This window comes from Pogoniulus pusillus, chromosome Z, assembly GCF_015220805.1.
Source record: "Pogoniulus pusillus isolate bPogPus1 chromosome Z, bPogPus1.pri, whole genome shotgun sequence".
In the NCBI taxonomy this organism is placed as follows: domain Eukaryota; kingdom Metazoa; phylum Chordata; class Aves; order Piciformes; family Lybiidae; genus Pogoniulus; species Pogoniulus pusillus.
The window spans coordinates 84,544,012-84,571,119 of NC_087309.1; the positions used below are offsets into that span (position 1 = coordinate 84,544,012).

Genomic DNA, 27,108 nt, shown 5'->3' on the forward strand with positions numbered 1-27,108 from the left:
ATCATAGAATCAACCAGGTTGGAAGAGACCTCCAAGATCATCCAGTCCAACCTAACACTCAGCCCTATCCAGTCATCTAGACCATGGCACTAAGTGCCTCATCCAGGCTTTTCTTGAACTCCTCCATGGATGGCGACTCCACCACCTCCCTGGGCAGCCCATTTCAGTGGCAAATCACTCTCTCTAGGAAGAAGTTCCTCCAGTACTCAAGGTGTGGCCTGCCCAGTGTTGAGTACAGGGGAAGAATAACCTCCCTCATCCTACTGGCCACACTGTTCCTGATACAGGCCAGGATGCCATTGGCTCTCTTAGTATCTCTGAGTTCCCAGGTGCAGTCTGAAAACACTAGGTTTTCATCTACATCTAAATCCTTATTAGCACAGATTCTTACTGAAAGGTTAGTAACACATCATGATTTTAAGGAAGACCTTAGGTTATGTGTACGGAGCACAACGCTGACTGCATTTCCTACAGATGCACACAAATGGATAGTGCCACTTAAAATTAAAAAAAATGGATGGCCTTTGTTTCAACCAAACCTTTTTGTTTCTTTGTTTTCCCATGCAGACAAAGAATTCCACGACTGCAATATAGCCATTGGACTATGTGTGTTGGCAGGAATAGAAGTGTGATGGTTTGGGGGTTACCCCGCCCCCCCACACTTTGTATTTGCCCCAGCTAACTCAGACAGACCCTGGGAATATAGATGAAGCAATTTATTTACAGCTAGCAGAATTTACAAGCAGCTATTTACAATATATACAGTTATATACAATTATATACAGAAATATACAAAGGATAAACAATACAAAAGCACAACTCCCCTCCCAGAAACCTGAGTCCCCAGGAGGGGCTTTCAAACCACCCCAACACCTCCCCCTGGCCCTCTCAACCTTACCCCAGTTCTCAGGAAGAAAAGAGGTGCAGCCAAGAGGTTAGGGAGCAAGGTTAGTAGGAGCAAGGTTAATGAGATGTGTCTCGGTCTAAGGCAAAAGCAAGAGGAAAAAAAAATGGAGAAAGTTTACTTCTTCTTCTTCCCAGAGTTCTCAGTGAGACTGTGAGAGAAGTTGACATCAATTGTTTTCATTTCACTGCCCGTTATCTAGTTCTTTTACCAAAACATTCTAGCTTGCTTTAAACTAGCACAAGAGGTAACAGAGTATGTCACTTAAGGTATACATCATGTTAGTGTAATTCACCCTGAAAAATTTCTAATATATTCCTGTACCGTTAAAATACATTATACTTCTGTCAAATCTGTAGTTGTAATATCTTCTAGATAGTGAAGAGATACATTTTATGGCTAAAGGGCAGGTCTAGGATTAAAAGTATCTGGTCCTTATACTTCACTGTACTTACAGCTAAGCTATAGACTCATAGAATCATTAAGGTTGGAAATGATCTTAAGATCATGCAGTCCAACTGTAACCCAACTACCATGGCCACTAAACTATACCCTAAAGCACCACATCTACACAATTCTTGAATACCTCCAGGGCTAGCAATTCTACCACCACCCTGGACAGACTGTTCCAACTCCTCACCACTCTTTCACAAATTTTTTCCGTACATCCAGTCTAACCCAGACCTCCCACTTGCCGGCACAACTTAAGTCCATTTCTCTTGTCTTGTCTACCACTAGTTATCTTGGTGAAGACACCAACACCAGACTCACTGCAATCTCCTTTCAGGTAGTTGTAGAGAGCAGTAAGAATTCCCCTTAGCCTTTGCTCTCCATAAGAAACAATCCCCGTACCTTCCAATGCTCATCATTTGACATGCTCTTGAAACCCTCACCAGCCTCGTTTCTCTTCTCTGGACATGCTCCAGGCCTTCAATGTCTTTCTAACACTTTGGTGCCCAGAACTGAACACAGTACTTAAGCTGTGGCCCCACCAGGGTCAAGTAGAGGGGCACAATCACTTCTACATTCATGCTGAATGCATTGTTTCTGATGCAGGCCAGGACGTTTTCTGGGCCACCTGGTCATACTGCTACCTCATGTTCAGCCAGTCACTCACCAGAACACTCAAAACTGTTTCCACCAGGCTGCTTTTCAGCAAATATGAGCAAATCACAAAACCTTTTCTGACTCAGTTTTCTCCCTAAGAGAAAACTTAGCTCATTAGTTCAATGTAATGAATATTTATTCTCAAATAGGCAGTGAAATGAAGGAGCAAAATATTAACATCATAAATACTTTTAAGACCCACCAGTCTTTGCTAAGCTAACACCTACTAATTTCAGAGAAACATATAATTTCCCATGAGTAGCAAATAAAGAAGAGACTGCTCTTTTTCATCTGCAAACAGACTGGTGTGTAATTAATACATAATGAAAATGTGTTAATTAGATAGAAAATGTTGTTGAAAGAGGTGTTGTAGGCTTGAGCTATAATCAAACACTGAGATGAGTACCGATATTTGTCTTTTATACAGAGGAAATCAAGAGAGGTGAGGTTGATGATCCAATGTCATATGTTCAAAACATGTGGCTCGCTTTGACTCTTTCTGAAACAGAGCTTTGGCTACTGGAAGCAATTTTAAGCATAGGGCAATACATTAGGGTAATTCTTAAAAATCTAGCAATTAAGATTATTTTAAATCCATCATTATCTAACATTAAAATGTTGTATTTAGAAACACAGAATTGTAATACAAAATTTCTACAATCTCCATCCCACACCACTCAGATCCCAAATGACCACCTGAACAAACATAGCTACTACTAGTCAAGTTAGCATTTTTGAGGCTGCAAACATAAAACATGAAGAAAAGCAACATGTGCTGAGAATTACTTTAAGCTGTTTGAAAGTTGCCTTCAAGAAAACAAGACACCTGAGAGAGAGACAGAGCATGAAAAAGCCCTACATATAGCTAAAAAACATTCACAGAACTTCTACCTAATTCTGTCTTTGGAGGTGGTTATCTTGCTTGTCATGTAAGATCAGATGAACAGGGACATGAGGATTTGAGCTATCACAGGGTACAGGAAGCAACACAGTCAGTCCAGAGTCAGCATTTAACCAGATGTCCTGGTAGGGCATAAATCCTGCCAGGCCAGCTTAACCCTTGCTCTCCTCCTCCTGTTGCAGGTCCAGGAGTGGAGCAAACAATAAGGGTTTGTTCCCAGCAAAGCCTTGAGAACTGGGGGCTTAGAACAACGTGCCAGATGTCTTGCGCTCAATGTGCCTGAGAGGTCACACGAGGCATGAAGCTTTGAATTCACTGGTCAGAACAATGATGCTAGTGCCTATTGACCAGTTTCATTTTAAAAAATGATGTATTTAATGGTGGGTGATTTAGAAACTGAGCCTTTCTGCAGTGACCCTCCACCAGAAGCAGCACCTCATTCATGGCTCATCAGCTGGGAATCATGCGGCCACATGTATGCAGTTTGCACTAGCTCAGCAGCAGCATGTCAGTTCTTCTCATCTTCCTTCTGCCTGGAATATTTTATATTTCACCCTGGGATCATTATCTCAAGTTTTGGAAGCATCTTTGTACAGGCGACTTGCTTAGGGACCAAAGCATCGTGAGTACATATGCTGGAGTTAATGCTAAGACTCCATAAGCATAGTCAGAATTTCTCTGTTTTCACATTCCTATTTTCCAAGTTCTGACTGTTTAAACTGCTTAATTCTATGCAACTATTTCCTGTCGACCAAAAACCCAAAGAATCTCAGGTAATTTTCCTGAATTTTAAAATATTAATAAAAATTCGTTTAATACAGAAATTAATATTCATAATTGACAAACAATTATTAATTTCCACAACACCAGCAGCACTAGCAGTATCAAAACACAGGTTCCTTGAGGACAAGAGATGGATGCTAGCAGGACAGATGGAGAAGAGATTAAGGACTGAATTTCCTGGATGAGGATATTTGTTGGATTTTCCTGGATGAGAATAATTTCCCCTTCTTTTTCTACAATTTCCATTTGGAATAATAAAAAAAAAGATTAGCTGATCACTGAGATTTCCATCTCTCCAATTCTAACTCCCACTCTCTTCCTGCCCACTATTATTTAGAGCTGTCTGCTGTGTGCTCTGCAAGGAGATCACACCTTCATATTCTCCACTTTTCTGGAAGAAGTTGAATCCATGATTTTTCTATTTAGAATTTCACATCAAAATCCCCTTACAGGACAACAAAGAAAATGTGTTACATCAAAAATGAAAGAAGTGGAAGCTAGTTGTTTCCTAAATAGTATTAGTGTCCTTCTCTCCTAGCTCTGACCCTCTGTTCCTTCCTAAGTCCCCTAGTTATAAAGAATCACTTGCAATCTACTCCTTACACAATGAAGAATGACACTTGAGTATAAGTGAAACTACCATTGACTACAGCTACAAATTTAGCTCACAGTACCTGGATTTTCACAATAAGTTTTATTTAAAGTAGTACAATGTATTTTATCCAAAAGATTTTAAACAGATGACAACTCACTGCTATGAAACCAAATGCTGTCTTCTATTGTGCAACTTTTTTCTGTAACCTCCGACTTCCTATCAGCTCAGCAGATTCATTAGCAGCACTCATTTAGCAGGAATATTCTATTAACATAAATACTGCATGTTTATTACATTCCAATTTTAGATGCCTTGCTTTATTAGATACACTCCACTGAAATCAGAGAAAGATGATGCATTCCATTACGCTAATGATTTTGCTTTTGATAACCAAGAACAGATTAACAGCAGCAATAAAACAAAACAAAACAACAAAAAAAAATCCACCTCAGTAATACAGCATTATCAGACATATATGAAACTGTACTAATCTATTTAAAATTATGTTACTGAATGTTTTCAATATAGAGAAAACAGTTCTGAACAAATGTGACACTGAAACCATAAACCTTTCCTGAAGATAGCAGTTTTTAATCTTGGTGCTATGCAGAAATTTGTTTTCAATACTGCAGGACAAAAATTTCTTTTTTCAGCTCAAACTATTAACATGTAGATGAAAGAAATTCAAGGTAATCCTAACTTTGCTTGAAATACCGAAGGAGGGTGGTCAAGGCTGGGAGGCAAAGGAAAAGATGACCAAATGTCCTTGAGAGTGGATCTGTGGAAGGGCCTGAACTGGTCAATGAAGCCTTAAATGATCTGGCAGGTGAGATGAATTATTGAATATAAATTACAATTATTCAGCATGGTAAACATAAACCTGCCTGCAGAAGTTCTCATGACTTAATGGCTAGGTAATAAAACTTCAGGCTAAATCCTGTGCAGATAAATGCAAAGCAATGTCAAGAAAGCAATTCTAATTATACCTAGGAACGTCAGGCTGTGTGCAAGTGTTGTGGAGGGCCTGCAGGTCCAAAAGCAGGCTTATTTATGCCTGCTCTTCCTGGATATGTCTCTCTGCCTGCACCACGGGTAAACGAGCACAAAGGGACACAACAGACTGGGGCCATAAAGTCAGTTGCCCAGGACACCTGATTGTGTAAGCCTCCACACACCCAGCTTGTGCCTGCCTGGTGCTGAGCCCACCTGATTCCCATATTTGGAGTCCAGGCCTGTGGGTTTTACCTAGTATGGTAAGGTTTGGCTGACTCTCACCCTGATTGGTCATTCAAGTGGCCAAAGAGGTCATTAACTCTCGGCCCACATTTAATAAATAGGGGTGCACAGGCTCACATGCAGCCTTCCCCACGTTACTTGCGGCTCTGCCACATGCTTGCTTGCCTGCGTGTGCACTTCCTTGCAGCTGTATGCCTGCCTTTAGTCAGAGTGAGACCCATGCTCAGACTGCACGGAGTTCTGCCTCTGCATCTGGAGATCCTGTCTGCATACCCATGGAGAGAGCAGCCAGCAGGATCCAGCAGCAGTAAGGCCAGGGACTGCCATTTCCCCTGAAACCAGAGAATTCCAGCCTTAAAGTCCACAGGCAGAGACCCTGAAGGATTGGACACTTGCAATAGGCTGATGCAACCCCAGAGGATGATTGATAAGGATTGTGAGTAGATGCCTCTGTAATTTCTATTACCTCTGCCATAAAGCAGAGAGCAGCTTTCAGCTCAGCTTTGCTGGGCAAACAGTGTAAGACCCCAAGTGGCATTAAGCCATGGGGAAAACTCTCTCTCTGTATATAGTTTGAAATGTTTGCTAGTTATTAATAAGTTTCTGTATATATATATTCTCATAATGTCTTCATAATCGCGTAAAGAACAATTTAATATTAAAGCTCAGTGGTTGGGGGTGGCGAGAGTTGAAAATATTGGAGTTCAATAAATAGATATATTTTTATAAATATCCTCTTGCATTAATTAATTTCTCCTCTCCGCCAAACAGGCGCAGGTACTGGGAATCCCCCTCCGTGACAGCAAGCTGCTAGAACTTTGCAAAGAAAACCCAGTTACACAGTATGCAATTCTGCACAAATGTCATGCTGATATTCAGCGGTGATGAAAGGAAAAGCAAACATCAAGAGAACAAGTCTAGCGTGAATCAGAAACTGCATTATATGGTTGTGTCCTTACTGCACTTAAATTTCGAAGGCTGTGGGCAGGCCCCTTGTCAATATTGTGATGTCCTATATGAAACAGCATATCAGTAGAAAGGCACTAACCAAGGCCAGCAGATGATTGCACACAAGGATTGTCAGACGAATAGATTACTAAACTGAAAGGGAATAATCCAAAGAGGGCCAAATTTTTATACAAAGTCAGTAGCACCATGAGGGAAATGGATAGGAATAGTCACTGTCTCTTCTCATGTAAAGAACTATAGTACACACAGTATTATATGTTTTGTTGAATGAATATTTAGTCTGCCATGATACATTTTACACTTTACATTCAAAGAGAAGTTGTCTTCAATTCAATATAATACATAGAGGCACAAACTTTTTTTCCCCCATGTTACGTGACTGTCACTTTCCTGGAGTTGGCTGTCTTCTGAACAACTCTTACAGCACAACACAAGAGCTGGCAAGAACCTATGTCTGTCTCGTGCCAACTGTAACTAGAAGCTGGCAAGAAATGTGAATTATCTAATCATGCTTCGAGCAACTTTGAAATGCAAGCAGAACGAAATAAAAAATTTAAAAAGAGAACAAACTTGAACAAAGACAATGCTTACTTATTGTGGCAGAAAAATACAATAGCTAATATATAAGCACAATCTAATTTGCATTGCAAGCTTTGAAACCATTGTAATCTGTGTGATTTACTGATGTAATAAAACAAGGAGAGTTCTTACTACATACACACAAAAGCCCAAACCAACCCTACTTTATTACTGTAAGATATATTAGAAGATTGAATTCCAATCATGCATCTTAATTTAAAACATTTTTTTCTTTGAGCATTGTTCAATAATTTTTTTTCCAATTTAACAGAGAAGACATGGAACCTAATCTTTCATCCACTGTAGCATTTTGTATATATATGGCAGAACTGAACTGCTGACCAAACAAACTTGCAGTACATTTAGAACTAAGAACAGGAACCATTCTTGACCTTTCTTCACCCTGCTCTTTAGAGTTTAGCTCTTTTCAACATGAAGATTTATCCACTACTTCCAGTGGCTTCAAGGGGCATTTCATCAAAATGAAGAGCACAGGTAATATCTACTATGTTTGAGATGATACTGTTTGGATGAACAGCAGTTGGGTATTGTGATGGTTTGGGTGCTACCCGCCCCCCTACACTTTGTAAAATCACCCAGACTAGACTCAGCCAGCTCTGGAAATTGAATGAAGGTTATTATTTACAGCTTAGCAGAATACACAAGTAGATATTTATAGTATATACAGTTATATACAGAAATAGGCAAGGTAAAAGGTAATACAGAAACACAACAGCCCTCCCAGAAACTTGAGTCCCCAGGAGGGACTCCCAACTGCCCTTTCACCTTCCCCCTTCCCCTCTCAACCTTACCCCAGTCCCAAGGAAGAATGGAAGTTCGGCCAGGGGGTTAGGAAGCAAAGTGGATTAATCAGAGACGGAGCGTGCAGTTAGGAGAGAGAGATGCAGCTTGGAGCTTGCCAGCAGCAGAAGTGGCTTTTTCCATGTTTTGATTTTTGGTTTTATACATCTCAGCAAGCCTATGAGCGAAGTAGACATCAGCCTTGTTTTCCTTTCACAAGGAAAGGAGGGTGGTATCTGCTGAAGGGCCTGGTCATACATACTGGGTAATGCAGGAGAATGGTGAAATCCAGTGTATTCCACAGAGAAATTTAACCTTAGCTGAGAGAGTTTAAATTCAAGCTGTTAGGAGTTTTCTGTTCTAGGTAACATCGGCGCCCAACACTGAGAGAATCTACAATAGAATCTACAGTACGTGAGCACGAACCCAACATCACCTGGGAGTCCCTGTTCTGAGCTTTTGAATCACCTATATCTGATTGAAGTGTGAACTGAACTTGTATATATAGTTTTAGTGTAAATATTGGTTTAGATTAGATTGGATTATTCTCAGCGATACTCTGAGCGAAGTAGACAGGGGTGGATTGTGCTAGTTTGAAGCAAGCTAGAATGTTTTGGTAACATAACTAGATAATGGGCAGTGAAATGAAAACAATTGATGTCAACTTCTCTCATAGTCTCGCTGAGAACTCTGGGAAGAAGAAGAAAACATTCTCCATTTTGTTTCTCTCTTTTGCTTTTGCCTTGGACCTGGTCACATCTCATTAACCCTGCTCCTACTAACCTTGCTCCCTAACCTCTTGGCTGCACCTCTCTTCTTCCTGAGAACTGGGGTAAGGTTGAGAGGGCCGGGGGGAGGTGTTGGGGTGGTTTGAAAGCCCCTCCTGGGGACTCAGGTTTCCGGGAGGGGAGTTGTGCTTTTGTATTGTTTATCCTTTGTATATTTCTGTATATAATTGTATATAACTGTATATATTGTAAATAGCTGCTTGTAAATTCTGCTAGATGTAAATAAATTGCTTCATCTATATTCCCAGGGTCCGTCTGAGTTAGCTGGGGCAAATTCAAAAGTGTGGGGGGGCGGGGTAACCCCCAAACCATCACATTTTTTTATTGGCGTCCAACGTGGGGCTAGATATTTCAGTGAGTGGAAATTAGCTCTGGGAATTAAGATGAAGCTAATCAAGCAGCTATTGTATTTGTTTGGTGCATTGCTCTGGTCTGGTTTTGTTTTCTTGGCATTTAGTTGGTTAAAAGGTCAAATTGTTGTTTATTTCATTGATCTGGCTTATAATAAGGCTAAAGCTAAGGTTTCAGATATGTTCTGGAGCTGGGGTGATTTTATTCTTGGTTATGCTGGTTTTAATATCTCTGAGAATATTACCAAGGACATTACAGGAGCTCTGGTCAATAATGTGACAATCAATGGAAATTCTGCTTTAAATATGGCTCTAATGAGAGTTATTCAGCCTAAGACAGGAATTCCAACTGTTTGTATAGGCACATGCTCGTGTAAAACTGTTTTTCTTCTCACAGTTTTTAATATTTGCCTCATGATTTTGATATTCATATTAATTTTGGCATTATTGGTGAAAAATTCAAAACCAGCTTCTGTAAGAGCTAGGAAAAATTCTGTGTCTCAGAAGCAGTCTCTTTCACAGCAAAACAAGGGAACACAGTTGTCGGCTTCCCCCTTGCCAGCCTCTGCCCCTCCTTCTCCAAGTGCTGGGAACACAGCCAATGTTCCCGCCAATAACGTAAACAATGATAAGAATAACCAAAACAAGCCACAGAGTTTAGCAGGAGCCTCAGGAGCACAGGCAAGTACCCAAAATCAGAATGTTCCTAGCAACAATCAAAACAAGTCAGGGTTGGCAGGCATCCCAGGAGGACAGGCAAATAATAACACTGCTAGTGCTAGTAACGCTAGCCCAGTCAGTCCAAATCCTAATGACACCAGCTCAGCCAATTCAAACCCCCAGCCAGCAGACCAGAACCAAAATCCTCCTGTTAAAAGCAAGGCAGATCTGAACTCACAAGCTCCAAGTCAGACTCCTAAAGATTCAAATCCTCCAGCAGACACATCCAAGTCTGTTGCTGCTCAGGCCCTTCTGGCACCTGCTAAGGCAAAAGCTAAGATGAAGAGTGGTTCGCAGGAGGATGTAAGAGATGGGACCTCTGGTGATCAGCAGCAAGAGGAGGAAGAGGAGGCAGTTAGTCTGCGAGACCTTGTAGATGTGCTGAGACAACAATACTCAAGTGAGAGGAGTGCTGTGAGGTTGGCTGCCAGGAGAGAGGATGGTTCCAATGAGTTTAGGAGTGCTATGAGGAAGATTGTGTTAGGCCCGGCACCACCAGAACAACAGGAAGAGGAGGAGGAAGATGACATCCAAGGCTCCAAGGATCCACTCAGAGAGGTCAGGGAAGTTAGGAAGGAATACACAAGGGAATCAGGTGAGCCAATCCTAAGCTGGCTAGTGAGATGCCGTGGCATTGGTGCTAATGCCCTGCAGGTAGGAGACAAGTCTGCCAAGCAGTTGGGACCACTCACTAAGGAGAGTGGAGTGGACAAACACCTGGCAAGTCCTCTTGGTAGGGTTAGCTTGTGGACACGCCTTCTGTTGGCTGTGGCTATGAGATATCCTTCCCGAGATGATTTGCCATGGGCTGCCAAGAAGTGGAACACCGTTGAGCAGGGAATTAAGCTTCTGAAGGAGTTTGCTGTGAAGGAAGTGCTTTATGGAGATCATGGCACTCATGAGCCTGATGATATTCCTTTGGGAACAGGTCTCATGAAGAAGCTGATTAAGCTTGCTCCTTCATCCTATGCTAACATCTTGGCCAGTAAATTTCTAGCAAGGAGTGATAATGGAAGGTCTTTCACTGTTGGTGAATTCACTGATCAACTCAGGCAGATTGAGGACAGCTTGTCACATTCTGGTATAATCTCTGCCATACAAACTATGACCACAGAGATTAAGAATACCATGAAAGAACTGAAGGAGGACCTTACAACCTCAATTTCCAATCTGGTAAAGGATACCATTCCTGCATCATCTGAATGGGTGCATGTTTCTGCAGTCAGGAACAGACGCCCACCTCCTGCAAGGCAATTCCAGCCCAGGAGGAGACAAATTCCACCTAGACAGCAGCAATCACGTGCGTCACTGTGGATACTTCTGCGTGACACATACGGTGAGAACATGAACAAATGGGATGGTAAACCTACTTCAGCTCTTTCAAAGAGGGTCAGGGATCTGCAGAGTGGCAGAAACAGAGGCAGCAATGCCAGGAAAGTCGCTGCCACTTCTTCAGCTCCTGAGAGCAACTGCAATTGTTCCAACAGTTGCAGTTCCTCTCACAACAACACCAATCATTGTGTACACCCTACATGCCATGTTCAGCATTAGGGGTGCCCTGCCTCCAGCCAGGAGGAGGAAAGGGATAGTGGAGAGAACTGAATCTATTGGAATGTATTCATTAGGTGGCCTGGCAGTTCAAGAGTTCGGAAATACAGGGCTTTAGTTGACACAGGTGCTCAATGTACTTTATTGCCATCTAATTGCAAAGGGACAGAGTCCATTTCTATCTTTGGAATCACTGGTGGATCTCAAGAGTTAACTAAGGTACAGGCTGAGATCAGTTTAACTGGTAAAGAGTGGAAGACACATACTATTGTAACTGGTCCTGATGCGCCTTGCATTTTGGGAATTGACTTTTTGAGACAAGGTTGTTTCAAAGATCCTAAGGGTCATAAATGGGCTTTTGGTATAGCATCTGTAGAGATTGAGGATGATAAATTGAAATTGTCTATTAGACCTGAACTTTCTGATGAATCTGCAGTTGTGGGACATCATAACATAAAGGATCTGGAAGTGCCAATTGCAACTCAAACTGTTCATCATAGGCAGTACAGAACTAACCGTGACTCTTTGTTGCCCATTCATCAGCTGATTCGTCAATTGGAGAGTCAGGCTGTCATCGAGAAAGCTCATTCACCTTTCAACAGTCCCATCTGGCCTGTGCGTAAACCTACGGGCGACTGGAGACTGACAGTTGACTTCCGTGCCCTCAACGAGGTGACACCACCCATGAGTGCAGCTGTGCCGGACATGCTGGAACTCCAGTACGAGCTGGAATCGAAGGAGGCTAAGTGGTATGCAACCATAGACATTGCTAATGCTTTCTTCTCTATTCCCATAGCAAAGGAGTGCAGGCCTCAGTTTGCATTCACTTGGAGAGGAATCCAGTATCAGTTTAATCGTTTGCCTCAGGGGTGGAAACACAGCTCAACCATCTGTCACTCAGTCATCCACAATGCACTGGAGAAAGGTAAAGCTCCAGAGCACATCCAGTACATCGATGACATCATTGTGTGGGGCCAAACTGCTGAGGAAGTCTTCGAGAAAGGTAACAAAATCATTGACATTCTGTTGCAAGCAGGTTTTGCCATTAAGAGAGACAAGGTCAAAGGACCTGCCAAAGAAATTCAGTTTCTGGGAGTGCGGTGGCAGGATGGTCGCCGTTACATTCCTCAGGATGTGATCAACAAAGTCTCTACCATGGCAGTTCCCACCAGTAAGAAGGACACACTTTCTTTCCTTGGTGTGGTGGGATTTTGGAGACTACACATTCCTGGTTTCAGTCAGATTGTCAAACCTCTGCATGATGTGACTCGTAAGAGAAACAATTTCGAGTGGGGACCTGAACAACAAGCAGCCTTTGATCAGATCAAGCGAGAAGTAGTCCATGCAGTGGGCTTAGGACCTGTGAGATCTGGTCCGGACATTAGAAACATTCTGTACACGGCTGCCAGTGACAATGGTCCAACTTGGAGTCTTTGGCAGAGAGCTCCAAATGAGACACGTGGTCGTCCACTTGGTTTCTGGGGACGTTGTTACAGAGGTTCAGAGACAAATTACACTGCAACTGAAAAAGAGATACTAGCAGCCTATGAGGGAGTGAAAGCAGCTTCTGAAGTGATTGGAACTGAGTCACAATTGCTTTTAGCTCCTAGACTGCCAGTTCTTAACTGGATGTTCAAGGGCAAAGGTTCATCACCACATCATGCCACAGATGCAACCTGGTCTAAATGGATGGCTTTATATAACCCAACGAGCACGAATGGGTAATCTTGACCGACCTGGTCTGGTGGAGGTGGTTACCAACTGGCCGGAAGGCACAGACTGTTCCAAACCTCCAGAGGAGAAAATAACTCGTGCTGAGGAAGCTCCTCCCTATGGTGATCTCTCTGATCAGGAAAAGAACTATGCTTTGTTCACAGATGGTTCCTGTCGTCTTGTTGGGAACAAGCGAATATGGAAGTCAGCGGTTTGGAGTCCAACCAGGAGAGTTACCGAAACGAAAGATGGAGAAGGAGAATCCAGTCAGTTCGCTGAGGTAAAAGCTGTTCAACTTGCTCTTGATGTGGCTGAACGTGAGAATTGGCCTATCCTTTACCTCTACACCGACTCGTGGATGGTAGCCAATGCTCTATGGGGTTGGCTAAAGGACTGGAAGAAGAATGGTTGGCAGAGGAAAGGAAAGCCTATTTGGTGTGCTGATCTATGGCAGGACATTGATGCACGGCTGGAGAAAACTCCAGTGAAGGTGCGCCACGTAGATGCACACATGCCTAAGAGCAGAGCAACTGAGGAACATCAACATAACCAGCAGGCAGACCAAGCTGCTAAGATTGCTCAAGTTGACACTAACTCTGAACTTGACATTGACCTTGATTGGAAACACCGAGGTGAGCTGTTCTTAGCTCGGTGGGCCCATGACTCATCTGGACATCAAGGCAGAGATGGAACATACCGATGGGCTCGCGATAGGTCAATTGACTTGTCCATGGACGCTATCACCCAAGTCATCTATGACTGTGACATTTGTGCTGCTATTAAGCAGGCTAAGCGAATCAAGCCCTTATGGTATGGTGAGAGATGGTCAAAGTACAAGTATGGTGAAGCCTGGCAGATTGACTACATCACTTTACCTCGATCTCGTTCTGGCAAGCAGTATGTGCTGACGATCGTAGAAGCCAGCACTGGATGGTTGGAAACCTATCCAGTTCCACATGCTACTGCACGTAACACCATTGTTGGTTTGGAGAGACAGATCTTGTGGAGACATGGAACTCCAGAAAGAATCGAGTCAGACAATGGTACTCATTTCAAGAACAATCTTGTGACAGACTGGGCCAAAGAGCATGGTATTGAATGGATCTATCACATACCCTACTATGCACCAGCTTCAGGGAAGATTGAGCGCTACAGCGGTTTGCTGAAAACCACCCTCAAAGCCATGGGGGGTGGAACTCTAAAAAACTGGGACAAACATTTAGCACAAGCTACCTGGTTGGTAAATAGTAGAGGTTCAGTAAACAGAGCAGGACCTGCACAATCAGATTTAGTCCAAACAGTAGACGGTGATAAAGTTCCTGTTGTACGTGAAAAGAATCTGTTAGGGAAAACTGTTTGGGTATTTTCTCCTTCGGGCGAAGGGAAACCTGTCCGAGGGGTGGTATCTGCTGAAGGTCCTGGTCATACATACTGGGTAATGCAAGAGAATGGTGAAATCTGGTGTATTCCACAGAGAAATTTAACCTTAGCTGAGAGAGTTTAAATTCAAGCTGTTAGGAGTTTTCTGTTCTAGGTAACATCGGCGCCCAACACTGAGAGAATCTACAATAGAATCTACAGTACGTGAGCACGAACCCAACATCACCTGGGAGTCCCTGTTCTGAGCTTTTGAATCACCTATATCTGATTGAAGTGTGAACTGAACTTGTATATATAGTTTTAGTGTAAATATTGGTTTAGATTAGATTGGATTATTCTCAGCGATACTCTGAGCGAAGTAGACAGGGGTGGATTGTGCTAGTTTGAAGCAAGCTAGAATGTTTTGGTAACATAACTAGATAATGGGCAGTGAAATGAAAACAATTGATGTCAACTTCTCTCATAGTCTCGCTGAGAACTCTGGGAAGAAGAAGAAAACATTCTCCATTTTGTTTCTCTCTTTTGCTTTTGCCTTGGACCTGGTCACATCTCATTAACCCTGCTCCTACTAACCTTGCTCCCTAACCTCTTGGCTGCACCTCTCTTCTTCCTGAGAACTGGGGTAAGGTTGAGAGGGCCGGGGGGAGGTGTTGGGGTGGTTTGAAAGCCCCTCCTGGGGACTCAGGTTTCCGGGAGGGGAGTTGTGCTTTTGTATTGTTTATCCTTTGTATATTTTCTCTATATAATTGTAATAACTGTATATATTGTAAATAGCTGCTTGTAAATTCTGCTAGCTGTAAATAAATTGCTTCACCTATATTCCCAGGGTCCGTCTGAGTTAGCTGGGGCAAATTCAAAAGTGTGGGGGGGCGGGGTAACCCCCAAACCATCACACTCACCAAAACATTCTAGATAGCGTCAAACTAGCACAGGTATCTTAATTGAAAGACAAGTTAAAAATAAAACTAAAATTCAAGTAACTAAAGACACATGAGGATATTCTCAATCAGATGTATTATAACAAAATACAGCACCAAGATATGGGTTGGTTTCTTACATTTCCGGACAAGAAAAGAGGTTTTAGTAAATCATTTGGTGTGGGCTATGTATGAGAAAAACTGTCAGCCTGGAGAAAATAAGGATGATGAAATGCATATAAACTGGATAACAGAGAAATAGCAACTAGTTACTTTGAAGGAAAGCCATTACAAAAGCTCCTGAGGAACAGCACCATACCTAGTGACAGACAGTGGCACAAAATGTGGGACACTGCTCATGACACCAAGATGAAGGCATCAAGAGAAGACACTCCAGAAGAAGAGTCAGAGAGCTTGGAAAAGCAGCACTGCAGAAATGGAGTTGTAACAATACAACATGTATTATTCTGGACCAGTGATTTTAAGAAGCAGATGACTACAAGTTGACTTTTAACACTGGAAATAAGTGACAAGTAAGACTGTAAGATTGTTAGTAGACATTGGCAGCATGACATGGAACGATTATGAAACATTGGTGTACAGGGCTAACCCTCCTGGGGTGGGTCTGAACACTACCAGTTCTGGTGGTTCAGCCCACTCCCACTTCCTGTCTAAGATCCATAAAAGCAGAGGGAATTCCTGTTTTCACTCTCTCTCCCTGCCTCCCTGCTTGTCAGCAATGAACCACCATACTATTTCCTGCTGCTCTTTTGTTTGACTACGTGGCCATCACCCACGAGGCAGACAAAACCTATTGCCATCAAATCTGGTTGTGTATTTACGTATTTTGTAGCTTGTTTTCCTTTCCCTGTTTCTTTGTAACTTCCCTATCTCATATACTTTTTATTTATTGTTAAACTTTTCTCCTTTTAACCTCCAAATCATAGTGAGGTTATTTATTTGGGTCTGCATAGCTTTCCTCTCTCTAATTCCTTTTGTTTGAGAAAGAAGGGGGAAGAGGAAAGGGCATGCTATGAATTGTTATTGGTTCTATCAACTATAACTGAGTCTTTGGGAAATCTAAATTAGAACTGAGGCAATTGATGTGAATCTTCCTCAGAAAAGGAAAGCAAAATTTCATGTTGCATCAGCCAGAATATTTCTGAAAAACACAGCAGACAATTTCACAAAGTTTTGAATGTGCATCTTTATCAAATTAATGGGACCAAATCAATGCAAAAGAGATTTGCCAAGACCAGAAACACTGCCTATGGGATGAGATTAATGTTATCTGGCTTGTTTAACCTTGTAAAATGAAGGATTAGAATCATATTGTCTCTAAATGCCTTAAGTAAATAAGAGAGAGATAACAAAAGCAAACTAGCCTTAGGCTTACCTGGCCAGGAAATTATAGAATTTCTAGTTGTCTTGAAGTAGGGTTCAGATTAGATTTTCAATACAAGCAATACATACCTTTTAATTAGATTATAAAAACAAAATATACAGTTTGCAAGTACAGGAAACAATAACTCATTAAATCCATGATTTTTTTTTCCCCCCTACTGATACAGTGTTTGATTTTCAGACTTCATTAACTGGTAGTGGGCAACCTTCTTACAAATAGGAATTATATTGAAAACACGTAACACTCTCTTTCTATTGGCAGTCTGTCCTGGAAGTCCTGTGTACCCCTAAATTCCTCTCTCTCCGTGGCTTGAATGGGAGGAGGAAAGCCACCTGGTTCCCCCCCCTCGCCTGCCCTGTGGGCGTGAAGGGGGTGAGCAAAGGGGTCCTGCCCGCATGAGGAGTGCCCCGTGCAGTGCGCACGCTGGGATCGAGCCGGGATTGGCTGTGCGCTTTCGTGCCTAAGGTGTGGTAACTCTGCCCTTTGTCTATCGAAGGTATAAATATTGGGGTCTTCCTGCCTTTGGGGGTTCCTGCCTTGGACTTGGTTACTGCCTGGATGTTTGTGTCTGCCGGAGACTCCCTCCCTCCCTCGCTCGCCTAAGGTGAATACAGAAAGCTTCAAAGGATTGCTTCCCCACTGACACCTTTGTAAGAGCTGAATACCTCTTAATGACTCTCCGACAGCTTCTGCAGGAGAACGAGAGAGACAAACCTCAGCAGGAAGCCAGCCTGATCGTGAGTTATTTTGGCTCAACTTTATTAGTAGGAAACCCGCTATTAATTAATAGCTAAAGCCTTTTCCAACTTCTGACTTCCACAATAGTCAGGTTATTGATGGTATCCCTGTAGATAATTCTCATGCGACTGAATCTGCTAATTAAACTAAATTAATCTTTGTATATATAGTTTTGGGGGCGGGTTTTTGGGAAAAAAACTACTTTTGTAAAAAATTCCCGACTCGGCCACACATTAATTCCTGCCTCCACAACACAGTCCTCAGCCACTAGTAGTTCTGTATGCTACCACTTTGCATAGCTCCTAATGAATCAGCTTTGTATCTGTAAAAATGACAACTGGTAATGTAGTAGCTTTAAAACACAACCATTTTTTTGTAGTTTATAATGCATATGAATAACAATATTGCAAAGCATTTTGCCACAAACCCAGATGGATTCATGTTCCACCACTCAAATTATATTAAGAGATTAAAACCTGCTGATGTCTTTACATGATACCCATCACTTTAGCATCCAATGCATCTAAAAACAACATAGAAAACTGCAATGTAATTATAATCTATTACTGATAGTAAAATGTCATCTACACAAGAGTTGTATATTGCATTTTGAAAAGCATACTTTAATTTTTCCTAAAAAAGTAAGCTTGCACCAACAAGCCACAGAAGAAATCACTGAATACTATTCTGATTCACACATCATTAGCAGACACATGAAATAACTTAAGCACTAAAACAACAGCCTTCCTGTTGCTATTCTCTCCAGGATGAACAGAACTTGGTGTATTGATGCTGATGGTTAGTAAGCTAAAAAAAAAAGAATTGCATAGCACACATTAATAATTTCTTCAGTGATTCTTCACCCAACAGAAGGGGATCTAACTTCTTATTTGCAAATTAGCTAAGTATGATAATATGTAGTGATCAAAACAAAAGAGAGCTGTTTTAAAAGATTCTTTTAAAAGTAGTTCTGTGGATTCCAGCATTTTCTCATTTAGATACACAGCATGAGACAGATGCAAGGCGATTAATAAATGTCAGAGAATGAGATAAACAATATGTCCCAACACCTCATAAAAAATTTGTCTTGAGCTACGTTTCTGTGAAGCGCTAAGTGAGCATCCTCTTTGTACTCACTGTCCTGAAGATCCCCTCTTGCATGCAGGAGCTCCCCAATTCGCAACAACTGGACAAGAAACCAGCTCAGGAATGAAGAGTGAGATTGTGCATGCTAACATGAAACCACCTGCCTGACTGATCAGCTTGCATGGACTGAAAGACCATTATTCTGGACCACCACACCTGAAAGTGAGCTCCTGTCACCTAACACACATAGGAGGTGAAAGCTTCCTGTTGTGACAGGTGATGCTGATTCTGAGCCAACCACAGTCTAGTGCAGGGGTCCTCAAACTCTGGCTCTCGGGCCAGATACAGCTCCCCAGAGTGCTCAATCAGGCCTGCTGGTATTTACAGAACACCCTACACACACACAACCACCCCCATGCCCCAGCCTGCGGCTGGGGGGGAAACCAAGCAGCCACTTCCTGACACTTTAATCAGCCTGCCAGCCTCCGCAGCCCCCAGGCATCCACCGGGAATGGACTGGGAACAAACTATAGTCTGGCCCGGCACAGTGAACCGGCCCCCTGTTTAAAAAGTTTGAGGATCCCTGGTCTAGAGGCTCCTGATTTCTCAACGGCAGCGATTATTTCAGAGAAACCAGCCAGACAAGGGGGCTCAACTCTGGAAACCCCCTACCACACCGAGCATGCCCAACACAACTGGGCAGTGGGCCTGGATAAGCAAATCACTCCTGGGAAATGCTAACTGATTCTCAGAAAAACGTGCATTTTCAGTGAAGCAGCCAGGTAAAAGAAGAGAAGCTCTGACCTGCAGACAGAGCGCTCCCCACCCACTCTTCAAACGGACTTTCAGGATGCCGAATGACTCTGGGGCGACTTTTCTTCTCTCTGTGTGGGGGTATTTCTTTCTTCTCTTTCTCTTTCATCCCCCATCTCTCTTTTCTCTTTCACTCTCCTCATCCCTCTCTCTCTGCATGTGTATGCTTTTGACACCACTTGTTCCTTAATTCTGCATCCACAAATCTGAACCTCCCATACCCGAGATTCCCCTGGATTGGAACAATAACTGATATTTCACAACGTAAAAAATACATTTCCTAACTTACATTTTGTGTTTTAGAAACAATAAAAATCGACCCTTTCACCTATTTTATCAAGTCATTAAGCTACCTCATCATTAAAATATCAGGTTTGCATTCATTATGATGGTCTAGAAGTAATTCATATTAATTACACTCTGCAAGAAACAAAAGGGTTATTTCTGCATTTGCATTATTATTATTTGCAGTATTCATATATTATTTTTGAAAAACACACCACAAAATTTGGTGACAGAAGAGGACCATGATCACGCACAGGAAAAGAAAAGTACATCTTTCGTGTGAAGCGCTAAAAGTTCCCAAAGTTTGACCAAGAACAGTTCATCAGAGCATTTAAAAAAAGTCTACAAAACACACTCTCTTTTTAATATGCAGATGAGGAAAATGCTTGTTAACTTTGCACTTTGCCTGTGTCATGCCCTTAAGCATAGACCATTTCTAAATCGTAAAATTAAACGCCAAATTTTTTCAGTTAGCAAAATTAAGACTAATTAAAGTTTTACTGAGATAACGGAATGATTACAGTAAGTGGAAGCTATAATTAACTTCATTACATAGATATGCGTAGGTACTTCTTAAACTGTCCCTCTCTCACTAAGTGAGATTTAGTCATCCACAGGCAAATCCATTAAAATCTGTTGAATTATTGGCCTAAAACATTTGCATCAGAAAAAAGAAGAACATACTCTAAAAGTTACATATTTAGTCAGAAATATAAAATTATATACTTTGATTATGGAAAAAAAAATAAGATGAAATGGTGAACAGATAGCTGATTATCTTTTTTTGTTTCAGTGTGTCTTCCAAAACGAGCTAGTACATTCATTCAATAATAAACTACTAAAACATGAAATTGTGCACCTGTCTATCTGATCAAAGATCTGAAGAATGTAATTGTTCTTTTAAGTGTATTAGTAGCACTAAAGATGATTCCACATATAGAAATTAAATAGAAACTGGAAACTTTTTTTTTCCCCCTATATGGGTAGTATCACATTTGGAATTGCAACTTCATATCTCACTTTACAGAACTGCTACAGAAAGCATTTTTACTGAACAATTTCCTTTTTGGTAAACAGAATACCATCAGGGGCAAGTCCATCATTTTCATGACAAATTTGTTTTTTCATGATCCTGCGTTTTGTTGCAGGGAACTAGGGAATATTTTGCAGCTTATGATAGGTGGTGTGGATGTCCTCAGGACCCTTGCACAGCAAGAAACTGGCATGTGTTTGCCTATAATCATTGTCCATACTCTACAATAAATGAATATTGTCCTGCTCATTCTCATGTTCCCAGTTGTGCTCATATTCAGTTCATCTCCCTGATAAAAAATAAAATCAACATGGTCTTTCAGATAAACCATCCAAATATCAACATTTAGCACTTCCCCCACCATACCCCATGGATGTATTCAGCACAGTAAGAGGGTTGAAGCTCTTCACAGTGGGTTGAAGCTCTTCACAGTGCTACACCAGACAGTAGTTTGTTCTGCAATTGCACAATGGTTCACAGGATAGTATTTCATAGATACTTTGCTAGAGCTACTCCTAAAAACATAACCAAAATGCATATTTTCTGTTCTTCACTTGTAGAGACCACTCTTTTCATATCATGTATTTGAGAACCTTCACCTCCAGCCCTGTTTCTTGTGGTTGGTGCCAGAGATTACCAAATTGTAAATGGGCCCAAGGCCATGCTGCCTGGCTGTGCTTAATGCCATAACTTCAGTTCTATCAAACAGGCTGATACAAGGACAAAGGCTCAGCATGTGATCTGCACTCCTGCCACATCACCTGATGCAGGAAAGCACCTCCCTCCAAACTCAGTCCTGCCACATACAACACGTGAAATCTCTGCCACATACAACGCATGAAATCTCTACCACTGAATGAAGAATGGGGGCATTTTCTTCCATGGCTCAATTTCATAGTGCAGTATTACAAAAAAAAGATGTTTCTATAGCCTTTATGCTTCAGCTACTCTGAGTGGGTAATCTTAATACACTGGAAACAAACAATTTTCTACAGCAAGATAAAGCAGCTTCACCCCAGTAACAACACTAGCTATAAACCATTTAAGGCTGATTTCTCACCAAAAATCTTTACACAGCAGTGATATTTTACATGGCAGGGTTCTCCTTTCTTGACAATGAGTGTCTCTGTAAACTACAACAATTTGACACAAAGGGTTCCTGGTATTTATGACTTCTCTTGGAAAGTAAACCTAACTGAGCAGTCTGCATGCCTGGGTCTTACTTTACCTGTTGCCCACTACGGAAAAATTATGCTTTGCATTGTTCTGCAGGAGCTTGAAAAGTCTTCCTTGTTTAGTCAAAAGTATCCTTTTACTAATTCAGCAATTCAAATGTTGAAGGAAACATTGCAAAAAATCCATTATACATTCAGATTCATAAAAAAAAAAAAAAAAATTACAAAATCAAGATCCAGGGCTAGAAATCTTGCAATCTAAATGCTGGGGCAAATTGATTCGGAGTAGATATGCTTCTCTGCCTCACCAAGTCACATTTCTGGCTAAAAGTTTTAAGTGCAAAAAATTTGTGTTTAATACTCATAGCATATTTACCATTATAGCCTGCAAAAATGAAATGCTTTTAGGTTTTACTTATCACTGTAGTCAATTTGAGACACAAAACATTTTTCTGTATCTTGTTTGATTTGGGTTTAGGAATATTTAATAAGCATTTCTGTTATAGTTAATAAGTATTACTGTTTTAAGCTGTGTCTTCTGTGAGGACAGACAGAAAGAGTTGGGGCTGTTCAGCCTGGAGAAGAGGAGGCTCTGAGGTGACCTTATTGTGGCCTTCCAGTATCTGAAGGAGGCCTACAAAAAAAGCTGGGGAGGGACCTTTTAGGCTATGAGGTAGTGATAGGACTAGGGGAAATGGAGCAAAGCTAGAGGTGAGGAGATTTAGACTGGATGTAAGGAGGAAGTTGTTCACTGTGAGAGTGCTGAGAGCCTGGAATATGTTGCCCAGGGAGGCGGTTGAGGCCCCACCTCTGGATGAGGCTCTGGCCAGCCTGATCTAGTGTAGGGTGTCCCTGCCCATGCAAGGAGGGTTGGAACTAGATGATCCTTCTGGTCCCTTTCAACCCTGACTGATTCTATGATTCTGTGAAAACAAAGCAAATATCTTTTTAAAGCTGATTTCATTGCTTTTCACCCTCAGCTTTACATATCATTTTGCACAATCCATTTGGTCACAAAAGACAGAAAACCCAAATGTCCTATGCTCTCCAAAGTCCACATTTATTTGGAAACAGTATTTCACCTTTCCATAAATGTTAAAAGAGACAATATGAAAATATTTTAACTAGGGGTTATCAGTGCAAGTCATGTATCAAAATTAAGTTTAGCATCACGATTATTTGTTAACAGTTAATTAACGTGAACTGCCTTTGTACAGTAATACAACTTCTGCCACATCATTCTGTTACCTCCAAACACTTCTTTTCTGCAGAAATATGTGTATTAGCAACTTGTTAAATAATCCAGTACAATATGACGCAACTTTGATCTTCAGTCTTGAAGGTGATTATGCTTGAAGAGCAAGGGATTGGACCAGAGATCTCCAAGATCTCTTTGATTTATTCTATGACTCTACAATTCTATATTAGTAAGCATTCCTATATTATGAAACATAATTTGAAGAGGAAAATGACAGCAGATATTTCTACTCTGTTATCAGTATTAAAGAATCTATACCTGCTATCCACCAGAAGCTTTTCACAAAAATATAAGCTTTGGGATAATGGAAATACTACAATTCAGAGTATTTTTGTCTTGTTAAGACACGGTCTAAATTTTACAGCACATATAGCCCAATTCAACTTTTTTAGAGAAGCACAGACTTAAGAGGCACTACTTCCCTCTTTTACCCATTTACCTTAGTCACAGTTACTTTTCTATTAACCTCTTTTCTTGGAAATGTCTTTCTCTTCTAAAGACTTCTGGAAAGTATTTGGACACATCAAAAAAAAAATTCTTCTGTGTTTAGTTGACACACTATCATTTAATCAAGTATCTAAGCATTGCTTTCCCCCCTTGTTTTTTATTGTGGTGTGTATCATTCCCCCCACCTGTCCATTCCCTGACACACACACCCCTTTTTTTGTTTTTTTTTTTTTTTTGGGGGGGGGGGGGGAAGGAAGGGTCCTTCCCAGTAGATCTCAAACTAGATATTTATATAGGGCTGCGATTATATTTCAGGAGCCCGGTGAGAAGAGTGCTGCCTGCAACATTCCTGAACATGAAACATGCAGTCCTAACAAAAAGTGTTACACAGGGACAGTCAAACAAAATTATGCCAATGGCAATTTCATCAGCTGGACTTCTCTGTGATTTCCAAAAAGTTGACTGATATTTCAGGAATAAGCAGGTGATGCCACAGAATGTGCTCTATAACGTACTGTGAATAATACGGTATTCCTTTTTTTGCACATCTACCAAATAAACAGCAAATGAGAATACTCAGTTTGATACTGAATACTAGACATTTAATATTTGTTCAAAGTACAGACAAGGAAATGCTGCCTGAGAGAAATGTAAATTAGTAGAGAATTAAAAAAAAAAAATTAAAAAAAAAAAAAAAAAAAAAAAGGAAAAATGTACTATAAGAGGACAAGGAGGGGACATCAGTCTATCTCAGGGAGTACTGAGGACCACCTATGTAATGGGAAGGTCAGCTACATTGGAAGGAACTTCTTGAACAGAAAACATATTGCGTGACATATGTAAGAATGCAGTACATCAGCAGATCTCTTCTCTGCTAATAAAAATGCTCCTGAATGGTGAATACAAGAAGACAGGGAGATGCACATGGATCTTCCTTTGTCAGAAATCACACACTCTTTGTGTCAACAAATGAATACTAATATTGTGCTCCTAACACTGCTGCAGTATAAATCTTGTCCACACCCATATCCCGATGGGAAATCAAGCTGTGCCAGAAATGATCACACAGCTGGAATTAGGGGATTTAGCTATGGGAGACCATGAAAAATAAACACTAGGTTAATGAGAAAGGCAACTTTTCTGATATTATAGAGTTTCTAGACAGACGATCAACCCCAAAGGGGCTTGGGACTGCTAGTCAGAGCAGTGCGGGTCCCTGGCTGGAATGACAGGATTTTGAAATTTGTTGTCCTGTGCAGACAGAAACCAAACAGAAAGACACTTGGTGAGTTTCTCCACACAGAGTTTGTTCGGATCAGAGATCCAGAAGAGAAGAAGTATAACAGAATGCTGAATCTGCCTTTGTTGTTGCTTGTCTGATTATTTCTATTTTGTCCTCAGTGTAGACACATTTGAAAATAAATGTTTTCATATCTGTATTTGTATTTGTGTAAATAAGTTTTGTCTATAAATTGTATACATTTTTTGTATAATTTGTATAAATGTTTTCATATTTGTATTTGTATAAATAAGTATTTGTAGCTTGTGATGGCAAATCAGATTATTAAAAAAAATAAAAAAGGCAAGCACTGAAATGATAACAACTGTGTAAGAGACCATTGAGGTCCTCCAGAAAAAAATGTCATTGTTTGAAAAAAAGATGCTTTACTGTCCCTATTTTAACACAAAGCATAACTAGACATCCAAGATGTTACTTCTCTTGAAGCACAAGCACACAGCTTGTTTTCTTCCCTGCTTTTCACCAACTATATTATTTTTAGTAGTCTTAACATGTTACCATTCTAGTATGAATACACTTACTCATAAAAAAAAAAAAAAGACACTGGGTTTACCCCTTAAAAGAGGCCTTTGAAGTCTTTAGTTCTTAGAAGACAATTCAGTAAATGCTTGGATAAGCAATTATGTAAGATATTTCACCACTATCACATAAGGTTGAATTTATGTATGAAAAACAGCAACCACAATTTCCATTATGTAATCCCATCTGTTAAAATACTGCATCAATCAAATTGATCAACTGCGTAAATATATTGCACATTTATTCATATTAATGATTGAATGTCTAGGAAATCTCTTGGGCTCAGATGTCTTTGTTTTACCACAATTAACCATATTTCACAAAGAATTACTTTAATTTTCCAGTACATTGGCCTCATTCAGATAGATTTTTCCATGCAAAATATAGAAAGAACAAACAATAGAAGAGACAAATGAAACTGAAAACTGAAAAATTTAGCATGAGAGTGATACTTTGTTGTAACTTTAAAGAGGTAGAATATTAATTTAATCTGCAGCATCCATTTTAAACTACTCTCAGCCAGGCAGTGTCAGATAAAAACTCATTACCATGTTTTATGCAGCACTGACACAAGAACAGAGGTGAGAATGTGAGATAGAGGTAATACAACTTTTTAATATTAACTAGACTAAAAGGACAATATAAATAAGCTTCCTATGCAAGAAAATTTTAAAGAGACCTAAAAAAAAAACTGCACAGAAGCCTTTTGGATATCTTAACTAAGATATTTTGCCTTGCTTCTTTGTCTTGCTTCAAGCTCAGGCCATGATTGCATTTCTGTTTTCTGGCAATAAATGCAACACACTGACAAAAGCTGAGGTATCACAAGGGCTAAAGGATGATGGAGACCAGCAAACTAAAAAGACAAACAGATCAGGGTTAGCATGTACCTAAGATTTACAAGGAAGAACCAAGTGTTAACATAAAACCAAACAACAACAACAACAAAAATGCAAACCCACAAACAAACAAAAAAACCCTAAAAAAGTTTTAGGTCTGGCAGAAGCTACAGCCCCTTCTGCACACATTTGTCTAGATAAGAGACCACGAACGTCATCCTATTTCAAATGATATCAGTATATACAGGCTTCACAGACAAATGACAGATGACACAAGCACTGAAGTGTGTTTAAGCACTCAGCCAGGACTTAATTTATTTCTATACATTTATATGGAAGTGGTTTGGGAGATTTAGAGCTATGACACCAGGCTGCCCATGGCAGGAAATAATAGTGAGTCGTATCCTTGACCTTTTTTTTCTTGCCTCATCCAGTCTTTTCTTGAAGACCCCCAGGGACGGTGCCTCCACCACCTCCCTGGGCAGCCCATTCCAATGGGAAATCACTCTCTCTGTGAAGAACTTCTTCCTAACATCCAGCCTATACCTACCCTGGCACAACTTGAGACTGTGTCCCCTTGTTCTATTGCTGGTTACCTGGGAGAAGAGGCCAACCCCCACCTGGCTACAGTGTCCCTTCAGGTAGTTGTAGACAGTAATAAGATCACCCCTGAGCCTCCTCTTCTCCAGGCTAAACAGGCCCAGTTCCCTCAACCTCTCCTCATAGGATTTGTGTTCCAGGCCCCTCACCAGCTTCGTTGCCCTTCTCTGGACATGTGCCAGTACCTCAACATCTTTCTTGAATTGAGGGGCCCAGAACTGGACACAGGACTCAAGGTGTGGCCTGACCAGTGCTGAGTACAGGGGAAGAATAACCTCCCTTGTCCTACTGGCCACACTGTTCTTGATACAGGCCAGGA

At 41.0% G+C, this 27,108-nt stretch overlaps 1 protein-coding gene across 1 annotated transcript in view; it reads right to left on the minus strand.

Annotated features, from left to right (window-relative positions):
- CHSY3 (chondroitin sulfate synthase 3) overlaps nt 1–27,108 on the minus strand; it is a 186,019-nt gene that overhangs the window by 4,639 nt on the left and 154,272 nt on the right. The window lies entirely within an intron of this gene.